Raw genomic sequence first — 8339 nt, 5'->3', positions numbered from 1 at the left:
CCCCCTGACACACATACAAAGAAACACAGACACACATACAGGCCCACACACAGAGATGCGCATGCACACATACACACAGAGTAAATAAATGAATGCAATGAGAAATTGTAAAAACAAAGATGCCTCGCACAGTTGCTGACCCCACTGCTCTAAGAGGACACAATGCTGTCTCATTTCTGTGAATCAGAAAGTGGGACCTCCTCACACACCAAATTTTGAATCTTGACACTGAGAACCATGAGGCATAAATTTCTGTTGTTGATAAGCCGTCCAGTTTGTGGTATTCCATTACAGTAGAGTGAATAGTTTCAGACTCATGTTCAGTGAGGGGCTTGGCTCTTTGGGGCCCTTCCATCCCTGAAGAGAGGAACCAATGTTAACAGAAGCATTGGGGGGTGGGCAAGAAGATTCAGTCAAGCCACTAGCCACCTTTGACCCACAGGGAAGCAGGGGTAAGAAAGCCTGTTGTTCAGAAAAGATAAAGGCAGTACACAGGGAGGCAGCATTTTCAGAAGCATCTCAGCACCACACAGCAGGTAGCTCACCCCCAGGCAGAGCCTAAGAGAGAATCCTATCCACTTAATCCTCTCCTCAGTCCTGCAAGAAAGGTTTGTTATCTGTATTGATTAGCCAATCAATTCAGCCCAAGCCTGCTCCATGCAGACTTTACAGTAGCTTGCAGGGATTTACAGATCAGCAAGAGAGCAGGCAGGAAAGCTCAGCAGAGAAAAAACCCCACAAGGGCTGGTGCTCTGGATGTGCGTGTGCGTGTGACTCACAGGCATACCAGTCAGGGCTGAGCAGGGGCTCAATGCTTCCTGAGAGCCACAGAGGGGAATCAGCAGTGCACACGAACTGTGTGTAGTCTAAATGGATCCGAATGTCAGGAGTCCAGCTGTTTGGGCACTCAGCTGAAACAAGAATTCTCCCAGGAGTCTTCATAACACACACACACACACACACACACACACACACACACACACACACCACAGCCTCAGCAGGAACACTGGATCCTTATAATAAATGGGTTTTAAATGCTTCTTATCACAGCCCTGGGTGTCTCAGCGATCAATTCTGCAAGTACTCTTACCAGGAACCCCTCAAGGAATGAGGGTCAGGGAGGCCTGGCACAACCTGCAACAACCAGGTCAAGGCAGAGCCTGCTAAGAGACTGGCAAGAGAGGTCGGTGGCCCAAGCTTTGTGCTCATTGCCCCCCCCGACTAAAGTTCCCAGAGGACAGAGCAGACAGAGTGGGACACTGAGCTGGAACAGATGGGAAGGTAACTCCTCTTGGGAAGCCTGGACTATTCCTGGCCATTCAGTCCACAATAGGGAGCATCTCTCCTGTTAAAATGACCAAATGGAAGAGTTTGCAAACCCAGAAGAAGGCGGGCAGGAACGGCAAGTGTTGCCGGCTCAAAAATAAATGAAGGAAGCTGTCACCAAAGGAAGTGGTGGGAAGATTCGACTGCTTCTGCCAGGACCAGAGAACCCAAGAGGGCTTTGTGGAATGGGGCTTTTGTCCCCTCCTTTCCCTACACGACTTCACAGTTGTTTCCAGAGTGGCCACTAGGGTGCGCCAGAAGCCTTCCCTGTATTTGCTATACAGCTGCAGCTGGTGGGCTCACTTTTTGCCTCATTTGACTGGCCCTGTGACATTTCTCTTGTTTTTGTCACCCCTCACGCCAACCCCTCTCTCCCGAGCTAAAGTTGCTCATCTCCGCTTGCATGTGTCCTGTGTGGAAACCCCCTCAGCACAGCCTGGACCTTTCCCAGCCCTCAGCCTCAAAATGAGAACAACCAGACATGTATCTGAGGGATAAGAGGCCCCCCTGCATGTTCTGGTCCTGATGATATGGAATTCCAGCCACATGTGCACCCGGAGAGAGAAGAGAACATATGAGCAGAAGCCTCATCCCTGGCTGGGAGGAAAACAGCCTTACTGAAGGTCAGGAGGAGGTTCTGATAAGGGGGTCGGAGGAGGTGGCAAATGCTGGGAAGCCAAGGAACACCCACAGTGGATGCCACTGGTGAAGCATTCGGCAGGCGCTGGCTGGGCCACCTGAGTATTGGGTATCTGTGCACCTAGAAACCCTTCAGCTTTCTTACCCCTGTTTACAGACCTTTACCCTAGTTCCCAACTGTTCCCTCTTCTACAGATTCCAGTGTATGTGAACGCATGCACGTGCACACAACACGCGTGCTCGAGAACACACACTCACACACACAAGTTTCCTTCTCAGCACCAAAACAGTCTTCAGTATTCAAAATAGGAAATACAAGCATATTGGGTTGGCGTATGGATATTTAATTACCACCCATCTCTCTAATCCTCCTACGGCAGACATCGATCTTGCTCCCAATGTATTCTGGGTCTGGTGCTCTGCAAAGGCTCTGTAACCATAACTGAACTGAACCAATGAGGATTCTTCCACACCCTGGCCAGGGCAAGGGGTTGACATAGGATGCAGCTCCAGGGAGGCAGACATGGGGTAGGTAGGAGTCCCCCAACTCCTGGAGCCCCCAGTTCTGCTCTGTCATGCAGATGGCTCCTAAAAGGCAAAGCAATACCAAACAAGAAGCTGGTCTTGTGGGTGATGTCATTTTGACTCTGTGCTTTCTTTCCCATATCCAGATGGAACACTGCTTCTCGAAAGGGATCTGGGCAGCCCCCAAAGGAGGTAAGAGTCTATCCTGGGAACCTCCAGAGAAGAAAGTCTTTTCTAAGAAGCAGGGTAAGGGTTCTATAGGGAGAGATTCCCCCAGTCTATCCTGTATCCCACTCCTAGGGCCAAGGACTCTGAGGCGGTAGCTTTCTACCCCCAGTCATCCCCCACTGGGTATGGGAGCCCTTCTGCCCGTCTCTGCCCAAGTGCCTGTTACAGCCATATTCCACACTCTGACAAGCAGGGGAGCCAAGGTCAGGACCCCATGTTCTTACTGCTAATCCCCATTACGCTCCAACCTCTAACTGGTCTCAGCAGGCACACTGCCTCTGAAGGGATTAGTGGGGCCCAGTTGGGGCAAGGCGTTGGGCACCAGCCAAGACCATACTGGGCTCTGGGCTCTGACATGAATCTGCTGCCCCACAGCAAAGTTCTATTTGGTGGCTCTTCAAGCTGCAGGGAGGCTCAGCATGGTACAGCATTCTAGCACACCTTACCGGTGGCTTTCTGGTCATCAGACTGCTGGTCCGTGGCCCTGGGCCTGGAGTACAGCATGGAGCCATGCCAGCACCGAGCTCCTTGAGCAAGTATTTGATCCCAGGAGTGTGTAGGGGGTTGATTAGCTTCTTCTTCAGAAAGCACAGTGGCCATTATGGTCAGAGCAGAGGCATGGTAGCCCTCAGCCAACACTGCTATTAGGTGTTTGGAGCCTAGGGTTTAGGAATCACCAGGGGCTCCACCTACTAGTTTGGGCTGGACTCCAGGCAAGACCCACAGGAAGTCCCCAGTGTCTGTAGGTGTGTGCCACTCACTCAGCCTGCCACAGGTGGCCACTGTCCTACATATAACATCATCAAGGGGATGAACTACGAGGAATCCAGAGCAATGGCTACACAGCCGCCCCTGGTACCTGGGCCAGTTCCTTTATGTCCCTGGACAGGTAGGTTTTTGCCTTTAGCAAGAGCTATAGGGAACCAGAGCATATTAAAGTTGGAGGGCTACGTCTGGCAGAGAAGTATAAACGCTTTGATGTCCCCACCTAGTACTGAAGCAAACTGAGTTGCAGCCTCTGTACCCAGACATCACCTCAAAGCAGCAGGGCTCCAGCACCTCTGCTTTAGTGAGGGAGAAAGAAAGACAGCTACTGAGTTCTCTCCTGAGGCATAGGCTGCACGCAGGAATAGCAGGGGTTCCCAGAGATGGGGGTAGTCATTTACTTCATTTGCTCTGCAGGCCTCTTCTCCAATGCAGCTGGGGTTAGGGGCCGGGGAAGCACAGCCCCGCTCTGTTTAGCACAAGCCCACCTTTGGGTGTCTAGAGGTGAAGGTCTACATTCACTACTCACCAAGGAGCTTGTTCCCACAGTGGGAGGGAGCCCCAGCCGATAGAACTGTGCATGTAGATTCCAAACGCCAAGCTTCTGGGGTAGTCTGGACATCACCAGCACAGAGTGGCTGCTTTCAGTCTTATTCCCTCCTGTTTTCTGAAGGCCCAATGGGCACAGAAACTGGCATCAACAGAAACCTTCCTCCCTGCCCACCAGCGGCCACCAGCTCCCCTATGCAGTTCCCAAGCACATGTGCCCACCCCACCCCACCCAACCATCAATTCTGCAAAACCCTTACCAATCAAAGGACTAAGTGGCCTGACTAGTTATACCATAAACCATCCTGTGAGACTGACTCAACACTGGGTTGTTTGCTAGGCAGCTGTGAACATCGACTTCCACAAGAGAAACACCCTAAAAGAGGTCCCCTCCCCCCACAAAGCAGCCTTCTCTCATAAGCTAACTGGCCAAGGCAAGGTGGCTCTGAGGTTGGAGTCCCACTCAACTGAAGGACACTCAGGACACATAACTGTTCCATCCTTTAATTCTGTGGACCATCAGAAAGTGGCACGCTTGGGTCCCAATCATATGAAAGCACAGATCCAGGTTGATGAGGCGAAGACATTGCACTTCCCAGGGTTTCTGCAATCAAACTCCCTAGTTAGGTTTCATAGCTCCCTGAAGAATGGGCACTGTGCTGGGCTCCAGAGATGTGACCTTCCAGTCACAACGAAGGACGGGAACATGGCACTGAAGTACACGGACCTCAGAAAACCAAGGCCATGGAAAGGGAGGGTGGGAGTGAGGTTGGGAGCCTTTGGTGGCCTTTCCCACCGTGTTTCAGGAAGGAATGGAGATGGCCCCTGGGTTGTATTATAAAGTAAGAGGCAACCAGAGGAAAGGCTGAAGACAGGGTAAACTATCAAATAAGGGAGCGCAGGACAGGCATAGTGGCACACGCTTTATCCCAGCACTTGGAAAGCACAGGCAGGTACAGCTCTACAAATCTGAGGCCAGCCTGATCTATATAGCCAGGTCCAGGACAAGGCTACATAGTAACACTCTGTCTCCAAAAGGGGTGGGGACACCTGTTCTGCACAGGCCCTGGGGTTGTTATAGAGGGTCCCCTGAGTGAGGCCAAGCATTAGCTGGTTCTGAGGCTAAACTAGGAGTCTGTCCATTCATCTGTGAGTCCCCCCACGCCTCCTACCCCACAGACTCCACAAAGAGAAGGCTGTAATGAGGAAGAGCAAGGCACTCCTCTGTATCCTCAGAGGAGGCTGGAGGGTACAGGTCACCTCTCCAAAGTCAAGCCACACATCAGTCAGTCAGGGCACCAACACCATTCATTGTCTTTAACACAGTTTTGTTTTTTGATTTTTTGTTTATTCCTTTTTGGTTTTGGTGTTTTGTTTTATTTTACTATTATTAAACAAGAGCTGTTCCCCTTGTCATGTGCCTAGGGACTCCCGATTGCTTGCCCTGGCTTCCTATAGCCCCAGTGGTAAGCTGGAGGCAGGTTCACCTCAGTCCAAACACCAAGAGCTGAGGCAGAGAGCGACAAAGCCAGCCTTCAATACTGTGAGAAGCACAAGCCAGGAGACTCCCAGAGAGTTAAAGAAATCAGTCACTTTGATGAATCGATCTTTGGACAAATCGGCCAATCCAAGAATTGCCTTTGGCAAATTGGCTTTTAGCAAAATGACATTTGGTAGATTGTTCTGTTTCTGACACAGCGATGCTTTTACGGGGCAATTATGCACACACTCCCAGCCTGGCACCAGGACACAGAAACCGCTCTGCAGATGGTCGACCCACCCACCTCACACACTGCTCGGTGCTTAGATGAGCTGAGCCAATGTGGGGGTTAGAATAGTGAGGAAGGCACACACTGCCCAGCCTGCAGACCCCTTCCTGTTGCCTCTTTTTCCACTCAGACCATTTTTTGACAGAGAGAGCAGATTTTTTTTTTTTTTGATAGCATTGGGGTGGGGAGGTAGGGGTTAATGTAGTTTTTGAAGAGAGAAAGCCAAGGGAAGGAGCAACAGGACTCAGTAAGGAAAACCTACGCTTGGCTGAGGGAGGAGACTCTGCACAAGGCAGGTGGCCAAGCTGCAGCAGCTGCTAGTCTGCGCTTCTTCGGGAAGAAGCTGGGACTCTGGCCAGTGTGGCAGGGCAGCCAATGCCAGGACAGATGTCATGGAAGGAACAGCCTACCAGGGAGGCCAGTGAGCATCACTGAGCCCTGTCCTATTGTTCCCTGCTCCCTAACAGAACGTTAACTTCAGGAGCATCTCAGTCAGAAAGTGGAATCTGCAACTGGGACCCTTGAAGAAGGGAAACGGATAGCCATGTCCAGGGAGCACACAATCATTCTGCTATCTGCCCTCCAAAACCCAGAGTAACCAGGAGGAGAGCGCCAATAGGCTAGGCAGAGAGCTGTCCCTGGTCCTGAACCTCCGAGCATCCTCTGCTTGCACACCTCGGATCTCAGCCACTCTCAACCTTTCATACCTAGTTCAGACCCAGTTTAATCAGCACCCTTTCTTTCCCCCAAATCCACAGAGATTCCATCTTGTAACATGCACTAGGGTTCTAGGAAGTGCAGTGACCCTAAGTCTCAGGACACACGTATGTGGGTCACAATACACATCACTGTTTCTTTGGAGGGGGGTGCAACTCTGACCTGAGCCTCTTCCATTGAGGCTAGATTGTCCCACTTGTCCATCCAGATGCAGCCAGTGCAAGCAGGTGGTGAGACGGAGTCTGGTATGCTCCACACACGGAGGACCTTGCTCATGGTCATGGTTGTCTTCACTATTGTCAGTGCCGCTGATGATAACTGTGTTACCTGTGGCATCTATCATGAGTCTGGAACTGCACCGCATGGCTCATGTGTTTTATAGACACACCCTCCTTCATTCTTGGAACTTCTTACAAAAGCATCCCCCTCATAACTCTATGGGATTTGAGAGTGCGTGGGAGGAGGGGGGGAGGAAGGCTTCGGGAAATCGCTCATTCCTTCCTACTGGGGTTGTTCCTAGGATCTCATGCAGGCTGCATTTTACTTTGCTGTTTTGGTTTGGAGATCCAATCCATAAGCGCACAAAGCAAGAATTTTGAAACTGATATAAACTCACAGCCCTAACAGTGATGTTTTAATTTCATTTTATTTATTTATGTGTGTTTGGTTTGGTTTGGTTTGGCTTGTTCTGAGACCGGTCTCTCTTGGTCCTAAGCTGGCCCCAACACCATGATCCTCAGCTTTAATTTCCTGGATGCCAGAAATACAGGCATGTGTTACAACAATGGCTTAAAATATTTTTAAGGAACAGTACATGTAGTTCAGGTTGGTCTTGAACTTCTGACCCTCCTGACTGCCAAGATCACAGGCTTGTGCCACCAGCTTCCTTTATGCTGTGCTATGGGTCAGCCCAGGGCACTGTGAATGCTAAGTGAGCACTCTACCAACTGAGCTATGCCCCCAGCACCTTAGAGTTTATCATTTTTTAGGTTTTTGTGACAGGTCTCTCTAGGTAGTCCTGGCTGTCCTGAAGCTCACTATGTAAATCAGAATGACCTCAGACTGACAGAGACCTGCCTGCTCTCCCTCCTGAGTGCTGGGATTAAAGGTGAGCATTGCCACTCCAGGCTTTAAGGTTTACTTTTTAAAAGGTATTGTCCCCAGATCTATCTTCCAGATAATAGAGGCATAGAAACTCACTCTACTACACTGGCTCAGCACACTGGAATCATCAAAATGATGGAAAGGAGTGTGGGGAAGCTTCCAGAAACACACACACACACACACACTCACACACACATACACACATGTTAGTGGTGACAGATGAACTTGGAGGCAGGAGGTGAACAAGGTCGTCATAACGTTGACACTAAGCCATCAGCATAAGGTCACATTGTACTCAAGACCCTCTGTTTTTATAACCCAGGTAATTATATAATACAATTAGTCTTATCAAAAAATGACACGAGAATCACTGAGCAGTGTTGCCAACTGAGAACAGTCTTAGTCACTATCTGGAATGAGCATCGTCTAGGGACTTCTTGCCACCCTGGATCTGTCACTCCTTCTAAACCCCTGCGGGTTTTAAAGACTAAAAGGTACGCCATGTTAAAGGTGCCTGGGGTAAAGGGCTTCAGCTGACAGCCTGTTTCAGACACTTAACTACACTGAAGCCTGTGTTCTGCAGACTCTGAGCATCAACACGCTGTGATAAGAAGTGTCCAGGATGACCCATGGCTGTCCTTACTTCCTCAGAGTCTCCGGCACCATACCTCACCTCAAGACCACTACTTCAGAGGTCCCAGAATAAAGGACACCAGG

General features: G+C 50.2%; 1 protein-coding gene across 1 annotated transcript in view; it reads right to left on the bottom strand.

Annotated features, from left to right (window-relative positions):
* SLIT1 (slit guidance ligand 1) overlaps nt 1-8339 on the bottom strand; it is a gene marked incomplete at its 3' end in the record, with an annotated part of 136110 nt that overhangs the window by 49653 nt on the left and 78118 nt on the right. The window lies entirely within an intron of this gene.

Source organism: Micromys minutus (genome assembly GCF_963924665.1).
Source record: "Micromys minutus genome assembly, chromosome: 2".
Classification (NCBI taxonomy): domain Eukaryota; kingdom Metazoa; phylum Chordata; class Mammalia; order Rodentia; family Muridae; genus Micromys; species Micromys minutus.
Note: the sequence above shows the minus strand (reverse complement) of the source record. Positions and strands in the feature narration are given on the sequence as shown.